The sequence below is a fragment of the Saccopteryx bilineata genome, chromosome 4 (assembly GCF_036850765.1).
Source record: "Saccopteryx bilineata isolate mSacBil1 chromosome 4, mSacBil1_pri_phased_curated, whole genome shotgun sequence".
In the NCBI taxonomy this organism is placed as follows: Eukaryota; Metazoa; Chordata; class Mammalia; order Chiroptera; family Emballonuridae; genus Saccopteryx; species Saccopteryx bilineata.
The window spans coordinates 175,402,433-175,424,219 of record NC_089493.1 but is presented as its reverse complement, the minus strand read 5'-3'; the positions used below and the strand labels follow the sequence as shown (position 1 = coordinate 175,424,219).

Here is a 21,787-nt window from a genome sequence, read left to right as displayed (position 1 = left end):
CACACAGGCAGATGAAGAGGTGGATGACCTTGTGCAAATCTCTTCTCCCACGGAGCCTCAGTTTCCCACCCCCCATGTTATTTCAACCATCTCAACATCCTTCCGGCAAGGGCAAGGTTACAGCGCCAGTCCTCATCAGACAGATGGGGGTGCCCAGGCCCAGGACGAGGAGATGATTTCTGGGAATCCTCTATGTAGCTGAGAGCCTCAGCCTGCACTCAGATCTGACTGCTCCTAGCCAGGGCTTTATGCCATACATAAACCAGCCTGTAAATGGGGGTGCGGCAGGGGGATTTGATTAGTGAGCCTTAAAGACTTGCTAATATGAAGACCATCAGGCCCCTCCCCCAGAAATACTGGTTCCATGTGAGTCAGGGGTGAGGCTGGACAAATTTGGAAAACAGTACATTGGTGATTTCCTGAGGACCTTCAGAGGTTTCAAGATTATCTAACTGTAGGAGTAAAGCCCAAACACATATGAGCAATGGGAGGTAGGGATGCTAAGTTTGACCGTGAACGCGGGATAGACTCATCCCAGTTCCCCCGAAGGCTGACTTCGTGGTGAGGGGAAGGGTGTTCAGCCAGCCCACTTGTGTCTCAGGGGAGTCAAGATGCTGGGGGATGAGACTAGGCTTCTGACTCCCAGACAGATGTGTGACAGCTTTGGATGGAGTGCAGTCCAACAGGACCAAGCCTAAGGGTGGCAGCCACAAGCCTAAACTCAGGCCATGTTCAAAGATAGGTTTGTGACTGCCTAGTACATACTCCCACCACCCCACCAGGATGACCCGGGAAATCAGCATTTACTAGCAAGTTGTCCTTTAGAATCTATGTTCCTGTAGCCTGGAGCCTCAGGCCCTTGAAGATGGCCTGGATTTTAGGCAGGATAAATAAGCCCCTAGACTAAGTCTTATCCATGCATATCTCTGCTTTGGAAGGCCTCCACCTACACGAGGCACTGTGAGCATCTTCTCTCTGCCAGGCACCGTGCTCCTGGTAAGGAGATGCAGGGTGTGAAGAGACATGGGTTTGGAGATGCTCTGAATACCCCTCCCTGTATCCTAAGGCCATCGGAGCTGAAGACATATTGGGGACACCCAGGACAAGTGCTATGGCCCACAGTAAGAGGGAAACAGAATGAGGGAGCTTTTGAGGGAGGCAGGCTCTGACCAGGACATAGAAGAATGGCTGGGATTGGGATGGGGAGATGGACATTCTCAGCACAAGTGACAACCTGCACAAAGACCACATGCAAAGGACTCAGGAAAAGTTAAGTGTCTCATGAGCAGGAGGCAGGGGGCAGGGGGCAGGGGCAGAAGTGTAGAGAAAGCAGGAGGGAAAGAATGAACAACAACAAAAAACTGGAGAGGGGGTTAGGAGCAGGTTACGAGTGACCTTGGGTGAGGGGCTCCACAGATTGGACATTATCTGAGAACCTAAGGGAGTGAGAAGATTGGTAGCAGGTGCAGGAAGTGGTAGGAGCCATGCTGTGGGAGGGTGGGGGACAGGGAGGTCACCTGAGCTGAGTGAGAGGCTGTTTTGCCAGTGGAGCTGGAGAAGTACTCTGGTTTTGGAGAACATCTGTGAGCTGGGATAACTCCCCATCACTAACAGCTCTTCCTAGTCTTTTTTTTTTTTTTAGATTTTATTTATTCATTTTTAGAGAGAGAGAAAAAGATAGAGAGAGAGAAGGAGGAGGAGCAGGAAGCATCAACTCCCATATGTGCCTTGACCAGGCAAGCCTGGGGTTTCAAACCAGCAACCTCAGCATTCCAGATCGACGCTTTATCCCCTGCTTCACCACAGGTCAGGCCTTTTCTATTCTTTTTAAATCTTCAGAACTGCTTTTCAGCAAGCTGGACTCAAGGCTCTCCAGTTCACTATCACCCAGAAAGCCTATAAGGAGGTGAGGCCAAGGCCCCATGCAGGGAAATGGCCTCCATGGATCGATCTAGGTGAAGCTGAGGACTTGCATTTCTAACCACATCCTGGGAGGTTCTGCAGAAGACTGTCCTGTTCCTCCTTCCCCTGGGGACCCACCCATACCTCTCAGAGCTTTGAGGACCTTCTTTGTGCTGATAGTTCTCCCTGCCCAGACCCCCTCTTCTGCCCTAAATGGCTTCCCCACTTCCCACTTGGCACTCCCCTTGACTGTCTTGAGGGCACCTACAGTGTGTCCATAAAGTCATGGTGCACTTTTGACCGGTCACAGGAAAGCAACAAAAGACGATAGAAATGTGAACTCTGCACCAAATAAAAGGAAAACTCTCCCAGTTTCATACCTATTCAGTGCAGTTCAATGTGGGCTCATGCACAGATTTTTTAGGGCTCCTTAGGTAGCTATCCCGTGTAGCCTCTACAGACTCGTCACTGACTGATGGCCTACCAGAACAAGGTGTCTCCACCAAACTGCTGGTTTCCTTCAACGGCTTATCCCACCGAGTAATGTTATTCCTATGTGATGGTGCTTTGTTATAAACGTGCCGATATTCACGTTGCACTTTGGTCACGGATTCGAATTTAGCGAGCCACAGAACACACTGAACTTTCCTCTGTACCGTCCACATCTTGACTGGCATGGCCGTGGGCTGCTCCGCTGTATGCACGGTGTTACGTCATCATCTGCGCATGTGCACATGCTGCCACATCATCCTACAGAAACTGGGAGGGCCTTGTATTAATAATGACTTGTCTTAGTGGCCTCTTTAATACTCTCCCTACCTCCCACTTTGCCCATTCTAATGCAATCTCCTTCTGCCCATTTCTTACTTAAAAACAGCTTCTACCTGACCTGTGGTGGTGCAATGGATAAAGTGTCGACCTGGAAACACTGAGGTCACTGGTTTGAGGCCCTGGGCTTGCCTGGTCAAGGCACATATAGGAGTTGATGCTTCCTGCTCTTCCCCCCCTTCTCTCTCTCTCTCTCCTCTCTAAAATGAATAATAATAATAAAAAAAAACAGCTTCCCATTGCTCTAAGGTAAATTTCCTACCTTGTCAAGTCTCATCTCTTGTCCTCAATGGTCCACACTCCCTTCACCTTTACCTAATTCCTGGTTCAGAGTGTGGACCCAAGCCAGAGGGCCTGGGTTTGAACGCTGGCTTTGCCACTTACAAGCTAATGATTAATTATGATCCTTTGGGAATCAAGTTAAATTTCATTTCCTCTTAGTGCTGTCCTTACACCCCTAATCCAGACCATACTTCCTGGTCTAGACGTCATATCTGCCTCTTCCTCATCCCTGTAGGCGGCCTGTCTCTCTGAAGAGTGTCAGCTCCGTGTGGGGAGGACAGTGTTGATCACAGTGCCACACAGTGTAGGCAGCCCGCTCCTATCGACTGACTAGACAGATGCAATGAAAGTCAATAATTGATTCATCATAAAACTGAGTACCCATCAGTGGTACTTCATTTATTTACTCATTTGATATTGATTAGCACCTCTCCTGTAGTCTTCCTTACACCATCCTGGGGGTGAAGGGTAGTAGAGGGACACAGAGATGAGCAAGACAGCTGTGGCCCCTGTCCTTGGGAATGTATAGGCTACTGCAGAGATAGCCATGTTAAAGAATGAGAAGATACAATACAATGTTATGTTTGTAATGGCCTGTAACAATTTTGCTTCCCAAGAGGTCTTTGGAACAAAAGAAGTAAAAAGTAATGAAAAATAAAAACAAGCACAGCTGCCTATTGGCCCTAGTTCCCAGCAGGAATGTCTGTAGAGCAAAAAGGGTAGGTCTTATCTTAAGGGCATTCAGGCCACCCACTCTGTCTCTGCCTAGAGACCTCCTATTCAGTCTTCAAGGCCCCACTGAAGCAGCACTTCTTCCCAAAAGCCTTCCTGGTCCTGCCAGGGCTCTATATGGCCAGCCACAGCTCTAGTGATTTTCCAGGACTTATTTGTCTTTGACAAATCCAAATTTCATTTCATTTGCTTCTTTAAAAAAGTAAAAGGTGATTCAATGAATGTGTAACTACATGTGATTTCATGTTGGGCTTTGGTGGAAGTAGAAAATAGCCTCTGTCGGGCCATGTGACCTGATTTGTGGTTTGGAGAACATGGTCACCATAATTACAACATTGACCACATGGTGTAACTTCTCTCTCTCTCTCCTTCTCTCCCTCTCTCTCTGTCTCTCTCTGTCTCTCTTTCTGTCCTTGACACACACACACACCCCAAATCCTTCAAGGACCAGGACTATATGCTTCCTGGCAGACCTTGATATCTGTCAAAGGAGAAAATCTATGGAATGAGAAGGTTATTCACGTTTCCGATAAACAGTGAATACAAAATGTTCTGGAATCAAGCCCAAGTCTGTCTGAAGTGGGGGACAGAAGCAATTAATAAAAATTGATTACTTACTCTGCTGCACACCATGCACTTTCCATTTGTTACTCAGCAACCCAGAGAGCATGGAGCTCAGGGGGGTATTTCATAAAACGACTGCCCCAGGTCACCCAGATAGGAGCGGTAGAGGTGGTCTCAAATCCAGATCCGTCAACTAAAAGATGAAGTCCTTGTCACTGTTTGTTTTACTCTACCTCCCAGGGCCCAGGTGTTACGAGTCCCCAAATTGTGCAAGACCACCTGAGTCTGTGTCCCCTCCCCTTGTTCCCACGGGGTTTCCTTCCCACCCTTCCCCCTTGTACGTCCACCGTCATTAGTGCTGGGGTTGTTCGAAGAGCACTTGCAGCTGGTCTCCAAAGCAGTCGCATCTCTGGGGCCAGGTTTCCTGTTCTGGGCAGAAACTAAGGATGTGTCCCACCTTCCCAGACCATCCTTACTCCCAGGAGAGTCTGCTGGCACAATCCCTTCGTCACGCAGCACTTTTCCTGTTTTATAAAGTGTTCTCCCATTCTGTATGCCAATTTCTGGGGACCCCCAGCAGTCCTTAGAGGTAGACACAGTGGAGAATTTCACCCCATTTTTAATATTCATTTTAGAGAGGGGGAGGGAGAGAGAGAGAAGGCAGGGAGGAGCAGAAAGCATCAACTCCCATATGTGCCTTGACCAAGTAAGCCCAGGGTTTTGAACCGGCAACCTTAGCGTTCCAGTTTGACGCTTTATCCACTGCACCACCACAGGTCAGGCTCACCCCTATTTTAAAGATGAGAAAATGGAGGTTCGGCCAAACTGTGTGTGTGTGGGGTCCCTTCAGCTTGCAAAAGAGCCCAACTGAGCTAAACATGTTTTCAGACCACCTGCCCACATTCCTCCAAGTCTCTGGAGGGTTCAACTTGACCAGGGGAACAGGGATGGGGGTCAAAGACCTTTAGAATCTTCACACGGAAGAGATAATGGCTTTTGCAAACAAATGTAAATCGCTTAATTTCCCTTTTTACGGTGTCCATTGTGATGCACCAATTACAACCTGGCAAAGAAAAACACTTGGAAACACGTGTGGTCTCTAAATGATGTGACAGCAATCAGCTCAAAGTCCTCTGAAGCAGGGCTGGGCCGGGCTGGGCCAAGTTCAGCCCCAGCAATCAGGGCAGAGGGTGCCCAGGGCCAGAGTGGGCCAGACTTCTCCAAACCTCAGAGTGGAGGCCCAGAGGAGCTCTGCCCTGACCTCGCTCTCAACCCGGGCCATGTCGCACCCACTCCTCCACTTCTTTCTTCCTCATTCTTCAGTTCTCTTCCACTTGATTACCTGGAGCAAAATACTTTTAACAGCACTCAACTCGAAAGAGTAATCTGAAAAATGGGGCGGGACTTCTCCACAAGATTCCCATCAATTTTTAAATTTTTAAAAAATGTTTTCCATTAATTTGAGAGAGAGAGAGAGAGAGAGAGAGAGAGGAAGGGAGGGGATAAGAGAGGAGAGAGAGAAGAGAGAAAAGCATCGACTCATTGTTCCACTTAGTTGTTCCATTTAGTTGTGCATTCATTGGCTACTTCTCATATGTGCCCTGACTGGGGACAGACCCATGACCTGGTGCACCGGGACAATGCTCTACCCACTGAGCTACCCAGCCAGGGCCTCCCATCAATTAGTTCAGTTCGTTCTCACCACCTCCATGGGATGGGGGCATAGGCATTACAAGTCCCACTGTTTAGTTAAACTGAGGCTCAGGGTCCTGGTGCCTCCACAGCAGAGGTCCAGAATGGCCCCCACCGAGTGAAGAAGGGAGGGGTGGTCGAGGCCACTTGGTCTGGGGGTTGCTGCCAATTCTCCGTGGCCACCACTTCATACACACACACCCAGCCTGCTTTATTCACTTGTATGTTTCTCCTGGGCCCCAGTGACACAGCTGGATGAGCTGGGGAGGTCCCGGCCTGTCACCCTTCCCCACTGCCCGGCCGTGTGTGTGCATGAGAAGCTGAGAAGGAGATGGCACCAGCAAGGCAAGGACTACTGGGGTCAAGTCTAGACACCATTCCGGGCCCTTGGAGATGTGCCAGCATGGGGGAAAGTGTTGGCTCCCCTGGGAAACTGGCTCCGAGATTGGCCTGGTGGCCAGACTCTTGTCTAGGGCTATCTGCTCCAACAGGCCTGGGAATTCTAATCATTCCAAGGACCTCTATTCACACCTACCAGTCTGGGCTGGGTCTACCCTGAGATGGAGCTGGGGCTGGGGGAGGGAAGAGTGAGGGAAGTGGCAGGGATACCCCTCACCACACACACACACATACACACACACACACACACACACAACACAGTATCTATCATTCATTCATTCATAAACTGTGCACACCGCTCACCCCCACCCACCTCCCTCCATTTAGTGATTAAGAATTTTGGAGTCAGACTGTCCTGTGTTGAGATCTAAGGTCAGCCCTCACTTACTGTCACTTAACTTGGCTTCAATTGTTTGTTTGTAGAATGGAGATAATAGTACTTATGTCAAAGGGTTGTTGAGAAGATTAAATGAGATATTAGGAAGCCACTTAGCATCATGCCTGGCATTGCTGTAGTTGTTGCTGTCATTTTATCCAACATTCTGCTCTATAGCTCACTAGGGTTCTCTATTTTACACACACACACACACACACACACACAGCCCAGAGGCTAACTCCCGAGTGATCCTCAGCCAGATGACCACCCTCACAGACCTGTCACCCTCTGACCCCTCTAGGCAGCCCAGGACCCGCAAAGTCTGGGTCTGTGCCATGTGTGCCCACATCCCCTTTGCCCAGAATGCTCTCACCTCTACCTCCTCATAAGTCTAACCACCCATTTCCTTTAAGTCCCAGTTCCAGCTCCATCTCTTCCAGGAAGCCTTCCCTGACTGATCTCTGGTCTTCCTTCTGTGAATTGCTAGGCCTCTGAGTGAGTCACTTCTGTCAGTGAGGAGGCCTCTTCCTTCTCCTACTCCCTCCCCACTCTCTTAAAACTGAAAAGAACCCGGGTTCGATTCCCGGCCAGGGCACACAGGAGAAGCGCCCATTTGCTTCTCCACCCCTCCGCCGCGCTTTCCTCTCTGTCTCTCTCTTCCCCTCCCGCAGCCAAGGCTCCATTGGAGCAAAGATGGCCCGGGCGCTGGGGATGGCTCTGTGGCCTCTGCCTCAGGCACTAGAGTGGCTCTGGTCGCAATATGGCGACGCCCAGGATGGGCAGAGCATCACCCCCTGGTGGGCAGAGCATCGCCCCTGGTGGGCGTGCCGGGTGGATCCCGGTCGGGCGCATGCGGGAGTCTGTCTGACTGTCTCTCCCTGTTTCCAGCTTCAGAAAAATGGAAAAAAAAAAACTGAAAAGAGCATTTCCCAGGCAGATTTGGACCACCTGGCTCCTGTGTCACCGCAAGTCCTCGTAACGAGAGCCACCCATCACACCTCTTCCTGGAGCTGGAAGCAGGGCAGGACCAAGAGGCCACGAGGTGCAGGCCAGCTACCCAGAAGGACAAACAGAATAAATTACAAACTGGGAGAAGCTGGAAGGACCATCAAGCCATTATTGGGGTCCCTGAAACAGTTCTGCTGAGGGATGGAGAAGAAGAGAAGGTCAGCTGTAGCTGATGGTCCCTGCTGGGGGAGCTGTCCCTGAAGCCCACCTGTCAGAATAGGTGTCGGCCCTGGCAGGGTAGCTCAGTTGGTTAGAGCATCATCTTGACATGCTGAGATTGTGGGTTCCATCTCTGTTCAGGGCACATACAAGAATCAACTAATGATGGCATGAATAAGTGAAATAACAAATCGGTGTTTCTTTCTCTCTCTCTCTCAAAATAAAAAAAACAAACAAATGAGAATAGGTGTCAAGGCACGCCCTGAAAGACCAGACTCCCCACCTTTCATGGGAAGGAGGATGCAGATTCATTCTTGGGTGCCCTGGAAGGTGCCCTGGGAGCCACCCGTGAGGTGGGAAGAAGTCACAGGAAGCAGAATTCACCTATCTTGGGGAAACGCTAACTGTTGGAAAGCCCAGCAGATCCAGGGGCAGTGAGTTCCCCACCCCCACCAGGCGGCAGCCGGTGAAGGGCAGCAGTAGGCAGAGGCTGGTAGTGCTGCCCAGGATGGGCTGGAGGAGCCTGCATTGGGTGGGGAACAGGACCAGGACTCTTCTCAGAGTCTTCCTGACTCTGAGCGTGACTGTCTAAGAGACACAGTCAATGATGTCAAGACCTGGACATCTGGGTCTAAACCTCTGTCATTTTAAAGTTATGAAATACCACACATGAAATTTGATTTTTTTTTTTAGCCAGACACGTTTTAAGAAGTTAAAAGAAACAGGAAAAATTAATTTTAATAATATATGTAACCCAATATACCCCAAATATGATCATTTTGACATGTAATTAATATAAAGAAATGATTAGTGAGGCATTTTCAATTCTTTCTTTTGTACCAAGTCCTCAAAATCCCTGTGTTTTAGGAATATAAAATATAATAAAAGTCGTGTATTTTATACTCATGGCGCATCTCAATTCAGACTAGTCACATTTCAAAGGCTCAATAGCCACATGTGGCGAGTGTTACAGTGTCGGACCGCACAGTTTAGAAACCTGAAATCTATGACTCACTTTTCTCAAATTCTGGGACGCTGTGCCCCTGAGATTCTAGAATGCTACGGCATACGAGCATTCTGTAATGCAGCAACTGTGATTCCAGCAGATTGAAATGCTTCCCAGAGTCTGCTTGTGGATAAGATTTTTTTCCCCTCACGTCTTTTGTCTTTTGTCTTTTGTGTGGAAAGAAATCCAGGCCCCTGGAGAGTCCCTGGGGGGTGAGGGAGCAAGGAGCCCTCCCCTCAGCTGCCCCCACCATCTGGCCCAGCCGGTGGAAGAGGGGATGGGCGTGCCTGTGTGCCCAGGGCGCTGGCCACTCCATGTGGAGCTGCCTGGCCAGCCATCTCTCCCGCCTGTCATCTCCATCCAAGCGCACGGGCCTGGAAGTGAGACTCCTGCCTCTGAGTCCTCCCGGGGGTGGGGCATGCTCCTGCCTGCCTCACTTGGCTTCTGTCCACTCTGGGGATGACTGCAGCAGATGGGGCTGGGGAGTGTGGTTAAAGTCCCACATGCAATCCCCTGAGGATGGAAATGGTCTCCATTGGCTGGAAGCTACAGCCTGGAGGGCAGAAGTCAGAGACCCAGTTGTCCTGAGCTAGGAGAGCCAGAAGGGCTCTCTGAGATCATGTGACATATGCCCTGAATGGTGCAGATGGGGAAACTGAGGCCCAAGAGCAGCAGGGGTTTCCTAAGCCAGGCACAAGGTGAATGTTAACCATGAGTCCTCCTCCTCCTACTCCTAAACTCCCTCTGCCATCTCCATTTTCAGGGAAGGTCAAGATGCAAACCCAGCATGGCAGAATGTCAGAGAGGCTGTGGGAAGGCCCCGAGTATTACATTTGGGTGTGTGACTTCTTGGCTTTGGGAATAGCCGACACCTATTCTGACAGGTGGGCTTCAGGGACAGCTCCCCCAGCAGGGACCATCAGGGATTTTGAAGACTTGGAACAAAAGAAAGAATTGAAAATGCCTCGTTAATCATTTATTTATATTACTTACATGCTCATTCCAGGCCCAGAGACCTCCTGGTTCCAACCTCGTCCCAGGCTCCCCGTTGCCGCAAGCCCACAGGGCCTGCAGAGGGCCTGGGAAATAGGAGCTTGGGCAGAAGCAGGAGTCTGGGTGAAGCAGAAGCCGGAGCTGGGTGGAAGGGGGTGTGTCAGTCAACCGTGACCAACCCCTGTATGGCTCCGTCGTCCAGCCTGCACTCCATTTTAAGTCCTTTTGTAGCCCCAGCCCCAGCTTATCCTCGTGAGAGACCAGGAGGAAACGTGGGTGAAGGACTCGCCGGGAGCCCCTGCACTCCCAGCCCAAACGCCATACAGAGGGCTGGTGCTGGGGCTTTGTTCTTGTTCTGTTTTCTGCAGGTGGGGAAACTGAGAGCCAAAGTGGGGCTCTGACCTGCCTCAGGCTGCCGAGGCAGAGGGAGGCCCTGGGGTATCACTGGCTCAGCCCCCGTGCAGATAGCCCCCCACCTCACTCTGCTCCGAGGCCCCCAGACATTCTGCAGCGGAGGAGACAAACATCAGGAGTCACTTGCAGTCACAGTTTCCAAGCTTGGCTGTTTCCAGGCTGGGTTTCCCCTCTGGGGAAGCCCCAGGTCCGTCAGAATGGTCAGGAGAATCAGGGAGGAAATGACCAAGATCCTGCTAGAGGGGATAACAGAAAACAGCCTGACTTTGGCTTCTAGAACCCTGCTCTGCCCAAGCGGAGGGGAGTATGGGGCGGCGGTGGGCAGAGGAAGGTAGATCTGGGATCCAGATTTAGAAAAGCACTAACTTAGGTATGAGGCGGGCCTGGGTTCAAGTCCCAGGGCTGCTGCTTGGCAGCTGTGTGATCTTGTGTCCGTGACTTCACCTGGGCTCCGTCTTCTGTTAACTGGCTAATTCCCACCTCCAGGGTGGGGGGAGTCTGAGTGCACACAAGCTAAGCTCATACTTAGTGCTGAATAAATGTTAGTTCTCACTTGAATGCCCTTGCATGAACCAATCAGGTCCTGCCTCCCCCTCAGCTGCCACCATTTACTGCCATAAATATGGTCCATAAATATTTATTGAATAAACAAATGAATGGATGATTGTTGCCAGCCCCAAACACAGAGAAATATAGGGGGAAGGCTTTGATCTGGTCTATCAGAAGATCTGACAGACTGTCACAACTCACTGGGTGGCCTGGTGTTTGAAAGGGTATAATAATTACCAACCTTTCTAAAGCACTCACTGTGTGCCAGGCTTTGTTAAGAACCTTCGAGCACTGAATTCTCTCAGCAGCACTCTGAGAAGGTATGACTATTATTAACCTGTGTTCCAGATGAGGAAACTGAGTCACGGAGAGGCTAAGCTGCCCCGCAGTCACGTTGCTGGTCGGCAGCCGTGCCTGGATGTGGACCAGACATTCGGTCCCCAGAGCTCATGGACTTCGCTCAGGAAGGGCCAGGATCCCTGTGGGGGAGGGCTCCCCTCCCCTGCCGGCCCTGTGCTGCTCAGGGGTGCCCGGGGGTTGTGGAGCCTCCTGCAAGTCAGATGAAGTGGAGGCTCTACCCACTCAAGAGTGTTGCCTGCGCCCTTTGTCAGAGACTGATTCTCACCATTTTGTGGGTGTTTCCTGCCCAGAGGGAGGAAGGAAGCAAGGGCTCCAGGTCCTTTGTCCTCCTTCAGCTCATCCTCCCCCTCCCCTGCCCTGACGCCTGCATCTTCCTCTTCCTTGTCCAACGGCTGACCTTGAACTTGAAGTCCATTCTCAGGCACACTTCCCAGTGCGAAGGCAGCAACAGCTCAGAGCTGGAAACCCAGGGAAATGGTTCTGTGCTCTGCCAGGAACCAAGGGGTATTTTCCTCTCCCGGTGGGCAGATTTGGAGAAATCCTGTCCCCACGGGGGTTGAGAATGTGCCAACAACTGACATCAGTTTACAAAGGAGCTCCACAGTGGTGGTGTGGGGTCATCCCAACTACCCTCCTTAGAGACGTTTCAATTGTTATCACCTAATTTCACAGAAAAGGAAACTGAGGCCCAGGAGGATTAAGTGATTTGTTCATGATTCTGTAGATATTTGGAAGCAGAAGCAAATGTTTACCCCAGTCTCCAAAGATTTATTACATCATAATAATCATTAAAAGTATTGAAAGTATTTATCAAATTCTGACTTTGCCAACGGCTTTCCTCTTATTACCTTATTTAATCCCTTCAGCAGCTCTCAGTAGTGAACCCATTTTACAGATAAAGAAATTGAGGCAGAGAAGCAAATCACCTATGCAAGTCCAGTATTCATATTCACAGAATGTCAAAGCCACATTTGAACTCAGTCTGCCTGGCTCCAAAGTCTCCGGTCTTACAGGCAGGGCAGGGCCACCTCCACCTGAGGTAGAGGAGTCACCCCATTTCCCATAGTGGGGCCTGGGTAGAGCTGGCCTTAGCCCCTATTCATGGAGGTGCCTCAGGCCCATGCACACAGCTCCTGGGAGTCCCTCAGGCAGCAGGCCCTGGGAAATAGAGCAGGCCCGGCAGGACTTCGGGGACAAGGGGGCCATGTCTGCGTGTGAGCCCTCTACATGTAGCCGCAGCCCCTTGTCTAGGTCAGTGTGGCTCCGTGACATCTCTACAGATGAGCTCACACATGTGTGTAGATTCCTTCCCTTCCTTCCTTCCTTTTTTTCTTTCTTCCTTCCTTCCTTCCTTCACCAAACACCAACTAAGTAACTCTCACATTTCTATACAAACATTCACTTCTTTTGCTGACTTCCCCAACCAGGGACAGCTACATAATTGATGGGGCTCAGTGCAAAGTGAAAATACAGAACCTCTTGTTTAAACATTAAGAATTTTAAGACAGTAACAGCAGAGCATTTAACCAAGCGTGGGACCTGGTGTGAGCACAGAGGTGGCATGCCCATATGCCCATGTGCCACCCTGCTCCGCTCATCTCGTTCTTGTCCCTCTAACCGCCCCCTCCTGCCACCTTATCCTCCATTTATAGCCTCACACATTCCAAGTTCTTTCCCACCTCAAAGCTTTCGCAAAGGCTGTTCTTCCTGCTGCAGACCCTTTTCCCAATCTCCTCTCATAACTGGGTCTTTCTCATTATTCAGGTCTCAGCCCAAAAGCCACCTCCTTAGGGAGGCCCCCTTGGCCCCAGTCTAAAGTGGCCACCCACATAGCTGTCTATCATATCTGTTGTTTGTCCCTTCCTAGTGTGCATCACAATGTGTGACCTCACCTGAATCCAACCCAGTGCTCGGCACATAGTAGGTGTTATTTGTAAAACAGTGAATGAATAAATGAATGAGTGGACACAGACATCCTAACACACCCTTCCTCCACCCCTGTATCACTTCCCACCTTTCCTCTGCAACCCAGACAAGCACAGGGTGCTCCCCAAATATCCCCGGGCCTCAGACATTCCAACACAGAGAGCTGATGAGACCCAGATGGGTGGGCAGATCCTGAGGCCTCCAAGAAAGGCCGGACAGAAGTGGCAAAGCCTGCAGAAAAGGAGAAAGAGAAAGGGAGGAGAGAGGAGACAGAACTGGAGGAAGGAGAGAAAAGTCAGACAAAGAGGGGAGAGCGAGTTGGGCTTGGGGATAATCCTGTGCCTTCTCTTTATTAGCGAAACTAATAATTACTATTAATACCTGGCCCCTCCCTGGCCCTTTCATCCCGGCTGGTGGGGAATTTTTGAAGATGAAAGTCTGAGGGGCCTCTCAGGAGCAGGTAACAGGGCTTCATAACCACTAATTAAACGTGGCAGCCCCCTCCAATTACCCCCTACCCCCAGGATACCGTGCCACCTGACTCAACGCTTTTCCCGGTGGGCACGCAGCAGCTAGCTGCTCCCTGGGCCTGGCCCGCCCCTGAGAGATGCTGCGCAGTTGCCCTTGGAGGGGTGAGGCTGTCAGCAGACATAGTCCTGGGGGAGGTGCCGAAGGGGAAACTCATACCAGGTGGCCCTGAAACTGAGGAGCCCTGCCTTCAGCTGAAATTACAGCCCATCTCTAAGGCTGCCCCCGCCCCACCCTGGGGCCTGTGTCTCGGAGCCCTGCCAGATGGCGGTGGGGGCTGGACCACTGGGAAGGAGGGTCTAAGCAGACAAAGAGACAGAGTCAGCATGTCCAGCTCCTCCACGCAGCCCCAGGACGAGCCGGGTCCAGGTCTCTGGCATCCTCAGAGGCTGTTCCGTTCCACCCCCCTCAAAGGGGCCTTCCCTCTGCAGCAGCAGGGACTGACGTCAGCCGGGCTCCCCCGCACACCTGCAGAGATGGGGCCCTCACTACCTCCCATTCATTGTCCAGCCACCTGGACTGTGGGCTGTGATCTCACCCAATCCCTTGACATTAAGTACAATCTAGAGGCCCCTGAAGTTACATTAGTAGCCCCCACCTTTCCCACAGGCCCCAACCATCTCCCCCATCTTTAACCTAGGATTGTCACATGGATGGCTCCAAAAACAACACGGCCTAAACTCGATTCCCACCCTCTGTCCAGTCATGACCTCCTCACTTGGATTCTAGGCTCCCCACCTTGCTAAATGGCCCCAAGGTCCACCCATCGCTCAGTCCCAGGAACTGGAATCATCATCACCCCTGCATCCAATCCATGTGTAAATCTCTAGACTCCACTTCTGAAGTATCTCTCAAATCTGACTGGTGTCCTCCACCCTCACCGCTGCCATCGTGCTCTGAGCCACCATCCTCTCTCACCTGCACAAGCAGCATGACCCGACTCTCCGAACAAAGCCAGAGTGGACTCTGAACTACACAAATCAGAACGAGTCGCACCCTGCCTAAAGCTTGCCACTGCCTTCCCACGGCATGGAGAACATGGCACACGCTCCTCACAGGGCACATCAGAACCCTGGCCTCCGGGATGATCTCACCTCTTTCCCTCTTCACGCCACGCCCACCTCCATTTAGGCCCTCGCTCTTCTCAGCCTTGGCATGTTTGGCACCGGCTGTTCTCTCTGCCCCAACCCTGCCCGTTTCTCTAGCCCTCCTCCTGGCTGCGCCTTCTCACTCTTCTGCTCTCTTCCTTAAAGTCCTGTCCTTCCCGCCTCTGAGAGAGTCAGCCCACGCCTGCAACCGTCTCCTGTCCACCTGTTTCCTTCGCAGCACTTACCACAGTCTGTAATGATGAAACTGTTGGCTGGTTTACTTGTGTAACAGCTGGCTGTCTCCCCTGCTGGGCTGCTCCGTCATGTCTATGCTACCCATTATCCTATCGCTTTCCGAAGCCTAGCACAGTGCCTGGCACATAGTAGGTGCTCAACAAATGTGCTAAATGGATAAGTGACTCAGGATCTGTATCCTGGAGCCAGCAACCCATTGGGTCCTGTTCTTCCCGTGGGGTTGACCGAGAGTAGGTTCTTCCTGATCCGGCCCTGTGGTGTGGCAAAGTGCACAGGGGCCTGTACTGGGATCTTGGAGGCCTGGTAGCCATCTGTGTCCACTGATTCCACTGTGAACCAGCCCAGTGACCTCACGCACATCCTTGACCTGCCTCAGCATCCTATTCTGGAAAATGTGGATAAAAATCTGAGCTCCTGGGGGTGTGATGAGGCACAAGAGGAGTAGGTACACCAAAGCCACCTCACAGCCATGCCCCAGGTGGATGTCCTGACTGAAGTGGAAGTTTACACACTCGCACACCCAAACCAACTCTTGGGCTCAGAAGCTACAAAGCCCTTAACACTCCCTACTACACACACTCTGGCCTCAGCAAGGCCGGCCCTCCCCAGCAATGTGGAGATCAGGCGCCACCTAGTGGTCATACAGGGGATAGCAGGCATTCTCAGCCCCTCGCTTTCACTTAGGGTGGGACCGGCCTTGGCTGCTCTCACTCCTCAGAGCTGGGTCTAGGACAAACAGAGGCGCTGCATAGCGGGGTGTGCTTAGCCTCTTGCCCACCAACATAATATCCTGACCCGAACCCCTGTTGGTTCACCTTCCAATCTTTGAGCTTATCTCCTACCATTTCCTCCCCTCTGGCCTTCTCCGTAAGTGATCCTGAATGAGTGAAGTTTGCCTTTGACTTAAGATCAGCCTGAGAATTCTCCTCCACCCTCTTCCTCCTGTCCTGGCTAACCTCTACTTTCACGCGGAGCCTCGACTTAAAGGGCCCCTGTGCGTGATGAGCACACAACGCAATCAATAGTTCATATGCTATAGAATGTTTACCTGAAACCTATGCGCTCTTATTGGTCAATGTCACCCCATTAAATTTAATTTCTGAAAAAAACCAGAACCCTTCCCAGAGGCCCCTGACCAGGCTAGAGCTGTCCTCTGTTGCTCTCCAGTCTCTGACCCCCACCCCGACCCACCATCGCTAAGCCTGCTCCATGAGCTCCGTGTTTCTTACTCATATTCCCCTTAGACCAAGACCTTGACGGAGGCCCGGCAATGCTCCACTCCACACGCTCAATGCTTGGAGAGTCTGGTGCCCATACACGCAGACTGCAGGCGGGTCAGAGCCTGCAGAAGACGGAAACTAGGTTTACCTCCCACTCCCCCACCCCCACTGCCAGTCTGTTCTCCACAGAACATCTACATACAGTTGGCCTGACCTGTGGTGGCGCAGTGGATAAAGCGTTGACCTGGAATGCAATATACATTTTAAAGATTTTTATTCATTCGTTTTAGAGAGGAGAGAGAGAGAGAAAGAGAGAGAGAAGGGAGGGAGGAGCAGGAAGCATCAACTCTCATATGTGCCTTGACCAGACAAGCCCAGGGTTTCAAATCAGCAACCTTAGCATTCCAGGTTGATGCTTTATCCATTGCACCACCATAGGTCAGGCCCAGGCAATATACATTTTTAAAAATACTGTTACTATTCTATTTTACAGATGAGAAAACTAAGGACCAGAGGGGTGACAATTTTTTCCCAAGGACCCACAACTGACAGCTCTTTGTAGAAATACTAAACATGTTGATGAAATAATTAAATTGGAGTTTGAAAGCAATGGCTCTGATGGTTTCTGGGATGAAGATAAGACTGTCTTGTGGAGAAATGTGTTCTGGGGTGATGGCGTGCATTGCTTTCAGCCGTAAGATCAAGTCGTGCTCATTTCAGCAAGCCTCCCCTTGCTGAGGTTTATTTTTATGTTGCCATTGTTTCACTCATTCATGCATTTACTGGTTGATTCTTGGATGTGCCCTAACCTGGGATGGAACTCACAACCTTGGCCCATCTGGATGATGCTCTAACCAACTGAGCTACACAGCCAGAGCCCCTTGCTGAGGTCTAGAGGTCTGTTCATTTACTATGACTCTTATCTAAAGCAGGAATCCACCCCACAAGACTCCAGTCTCTGGGGAACTCACTATTTGAGAACAAAAAACCCTCTTTTTCAAGGAATAGAAACAGATAATTTACAAAAGAGATGCAAATACTCAAAACAATTCATAAAGAGATATCTGAGCTTACTAATCATGGAAGAAATACAAGGAAACATATTTAGTTTCTCAGTTTAGCAGAAATAAAAACTGATAAGAACTTTCTAGCCTGACCAAGCAGTGGCGCAGTAGATAGAGTGTTGGACTGGGATGTCGAGGACCCAGGTTCGAGACCCGGAGGTCGCCAGCTTGAGTGCGGGCTCATCTGGTTTGAGCAAAAGCTCACCAGCTTGGACCCAAGGTCGCTGGCTCAAGCAAGGGGTTACTCGGTCTGCTGAAGGCCCGCGGTCAAGGCACATATGAGAAAGCAATCAATGAATAACTAAAGTGTCGCAATGCGCAACAAAAAACTAATGATTGATGCTTCTCATCTCTCTCCATTCCTGTCTGTCTGTCCCTGTCTATCCCTCTCTCTGTCTCAAAAAAAAAAAAAAAAAAAAAAAAAAAAAAAAAAAAAGAACTTTCTAGAGGGCAGTTTAGCAATAATCAATGTAAAACTAGAGGGCAGTTTAGCAATAATCAATGTAAAAAATACCTATTTCTTTTGACTTCTCCAATTTATCTCGAAGAAAGAATAACACAAGTGTGTTCTTGACAGTTTTGTTTATATTTTCAAATTCTGGAAAAAAAAAATGTCTAAGAATAAGAAACTGGTTAAAAAAATTAGTGGTACAGCCATTCAAAGGAATATTATGTAGTAGTGAAAAATGATTCAGTACAGGTGATCTGGTTGCTGGCAAGGAAGAGGGTTGGGTTGCTGGGGACAGAGGTGAGAGGAGTAGGGTTTTTTGTTTGAATGCTTTTTGATAACATTGCAATTTTTTATTTTTGTGAATGCATTTAATATTCAAAATAATAAGTAAAATTTAAAATATTTGCGTAAGATGTTGCAGATCTCTACTAATTGTTGTGGGAAGATGTCCACAATGTTGAGTGAAAAAGAAAGTTACCAAGTGGCATATAAAATACAATTACATTTACGGAAGATTGTATATTACATACTAAGATACAGGCATAAATATAAGTATCAAAAGTTATTTTTGGAATGATGTTCCAGTTTAATAATAGTGGTATCTCTAGAAGAAAAAATTTAGAGATGATTTTTACTTTTTTTTACATACTTTTCTATACAGTGTGGCTTGTTTATAATGAGCATGGATTTTTTTAAACCATCAAGGAAAAATATTGTTAAGATTATTTTATTAACTTAAAAAATAAAGTGGCTCACCTGGCCTGTGGTGGCGCAGTGGATAAAACATTGACCTGGAACCCTGAGGTCACTGGTTCAAAACCCTGTGCTTGCCTGGTCAAGGTACATACAGGAGATGATGCTTCCTGTTCCTCCCCCTTCTCTCTCTCTCTCTCTCTCTCACTCTCTGTCAAAATGAATAAATAAAGTCTTTAAAAAAAAAAAGGAAGTGGCCCTTCTGTGCATGTATGCGTAGATGATGTTTGGGAAGGACATACACCAAGATGTTAACAATGATGGATAAGACTGTCATTTCTTTGTTCTTTTTTTGTTGTTATGCATATTTGTATGTTATGGGTTTTCTGTAATAGATTACTTTTGTAAAGGGGGAAAGGGGACACTACATTCTTTAAAAGCTCTTCCTTAAATTGAGCTGAAGTTGTTCAGTAGCATCAATTCCCGTGCACAAAGGGCTATATGCTATTCTGAATAATCACTCATTTTGTTCAATAAAGTCCATTAATTATACAGGCTTAATATCCATACATATATACATACATACATACACACCTATAAGATATGTACATACACACAAAAATATTCATAACCTACTTCTTGACCTTTCTCAATATCTCCATCTATACATTCTTCCAACTTTTTGTTTGTTTGTTTTGTGGCAGAGACAGATAAAGTCAGAGAGAGGGACAGGCAGACAGGAAGGGAGAGAGATGAGAAAAATCAATTTTTTTTGGCAGCTCCTTAGTTGTTCATTGATTGATTTCTCATATGTGCCTTGACCGGGGGGCTACAGCAGACCAAGCAACCCCTTGCTCGAGCCAGCGACCTTGGGCTCAAGCTGGTGAGCCTTGCTCAAACCAGATGAGCCCGCACTCAAGCTGGCAAGCTCTGGGTCTCAAACCTGGATCCTCCACATCCCAGTCCAATGCTCTATCCACTGCACCACCGTCTGGTCAGGCACATTCTTCCAACTTTTTAAAGTCCTTCAATATTATCAGTGGGATATATGGAAGTAGCTACTAAACATAGGCATTGAAGTTAGAATTCCAAATTGGTCACAAATGTGTAATCTCAGTGTAGAAAATCAAAACAGTATCTATTTGATTAATGAAGCAAAGTATATGAATCACTTACCCCAGGTTGATATATAATAATAACAAGTGCTGAATAATTTATTTTTTCTTTTAGCTATTTGAAATATAACTTTATTCTGATTCTAAACAAAAAGGAATGGGAATGACAGTAACAAACAAGGTTTCACCACTGAATGTTGCGATGTGATTGCAGCAGTCATATTTGAAACTCAAGAAGGAAACGCCTGTGTTCCAAAACAGCTAAATATGCAGGTCCAAAATAGGAAAGGTTGTTTTTTACAGAGACAGAGACAGGGATAGACAGAAACAGACAGACAGGAATGGAGAGAGATGAGAAGCATCAATCATCAGTTTTTGTTGTGACACCTTAGTTGTTCATTGATTGCTTTCTCATATGTGCCTTGACCGTGGGCCTTCAGCAGACCGAGTAACCCCTTGCTTGAGCCAGCGACCTTGGGTCCAAGCTGGTGAGCTTTGCTTAAACCAGATGAGCCTGTGCTCAAGCTGGCGACCTTGAGGTCTCAAACCTGGGTCCTCTGCATCCCAGTCCGATGCTCTATTCACTGCGCCACCGCTTGGTCAGGTGAAAGGGGTTTTTTTGGTTGTTTTTTTTTTTAACTTCCCATTCACTTGAAGCCCATTCATCTTCTTCAGCATTCCAAGACCTAGTATATGCTCTGCTTAGCTACACAAGAAAGTGCAAACACGCTGCACCACTGACATTACAGGACTGTTGCCCATAAAACCAGATTCTGATGCTGGGCCCCAGCTTCCCTTTCTCACAGGCCATCATCCTCATCCGGCAGAGCAGTGGTCTGAGCAACCTCTAGAATCTAGAGTCTAGATCAGGGGTCCCCAAACTTTTTACACAGGGGGCCAGTTCACTGTCCCTCAGACCATTGGAGGGCCGGACTATAAAAAAAACTAGGAACAAATCCCTATGCACACTGCACATATCTTATTTTAAAGTAAAAAAACAAAACGGGAACAAATATAACATTTAAAATAAAGAACAAGTAAATTTAAATCAACAAACTGACCAGTATTTCAATGGGAACTATGCTCCTCTCACTGACCAACAATGAAAGAGGTGCTCCTTCCAGAAGTGCGGTGAGGGCCGGATAAATGGCCTCAGGGGGCCACATGTGGCCCGCGGGCCGTAGTTTGGGGACCCCTGGTCTAGATCATGCTCATTATTGTGCTGCCAAAGTTGGGTCCATGACAACTTCTGGTGGAGTAAGGATAGGCACGGCAACAAACTCCAAGTTAAGGTCTCTGATTAGTTTTCTAGCAAGCTAGAAGAAGGGCTTTTCTTTTTTCTTTTTAAAAAAAATTTATTCATTTTAGGGAGAGAGAAGAGAGAGAGAGAGAGAGAGAGAGAGAGAGAAGGGGGGAGGAGCAGTAAGCATCAACTCCTATGTGCCTTGAGCAGGCCAGCCCTGGGTTTTGAACTGGCAACCTCAGTGTTCCTGGTCGATGCTTTATCCACTGCACCACCACAGAGCAGGCCCCAGAAGAAGGGGGCTTTTCAAAGTTGTAGTTACTTTTGGCAGAAATATCATAGTACTGAAGGTTCTTCTGTTGGTGGAAGACAACTCATTTTGCCTTAACTTTCCCATCCTTAATATCCACTTTGTTGCCACACAACACAATAGGGATTTTTCACACATTCTTATCAGATCTCCATGCTAATTAAACACATTCCTGTAAGTAACTCTCAAAGTTACAGTATATCAAACACACTGGGTTTGGATATAATAGCCATTGCTCAGTCTACCACATTTCTCCTGACCAGCTGTGTCTCATATATTAAACTTAATAGGTCTTCTGTTGGTGTGGATCAGGAGGGGGTGGACCTCCGCAGCCAAGGTGCTTCTTAAATTCACCAGTCAGATGACGTTTCACAAACGTAGTCTTTCTAATCCCACTATCACCAACCAAATACAAGTCTGAACTGAACATGTGGTTCTCTGTGGGCAGCCATCTGATGTTTCTCCCAGCTCTTTGACTCTAAATAATTTATCCTTATTTTGCTCAGTACACAATAGGCCAAACTCTGATCGCCTGTTTTCTTTTTAATTGAATTTGTTGGGGTGACATTGATCAATAACACCATGCAGGTTTCAAGTGTATAACTCTGTAACACACCATCAGAATACTGC

At 48.7% G+C, this 21,787-nt stretch overlaps 1 protein-coding gene and 1 pseudogene across 2 annotated transcripts in view; both read right to left on the bottom strand.

The window, feature by feature from the left end:
• The window catches only part of NDST1 (N-deacetylase and N-sulfotransferase 1), an 83,667-nt gene that overhangs the window by 61,430 nt on the left and 450 nt on the right, over window positions 1-21,787 (bottom strand). The gene's annotated exons all lie outside the window — the stretch shown is intronic.
• LOC136336045 (GTP-binding nuclear protein Ran-like) lies at window positions 20,819-21,609 on the bottom strand (annotated as a pseudogene).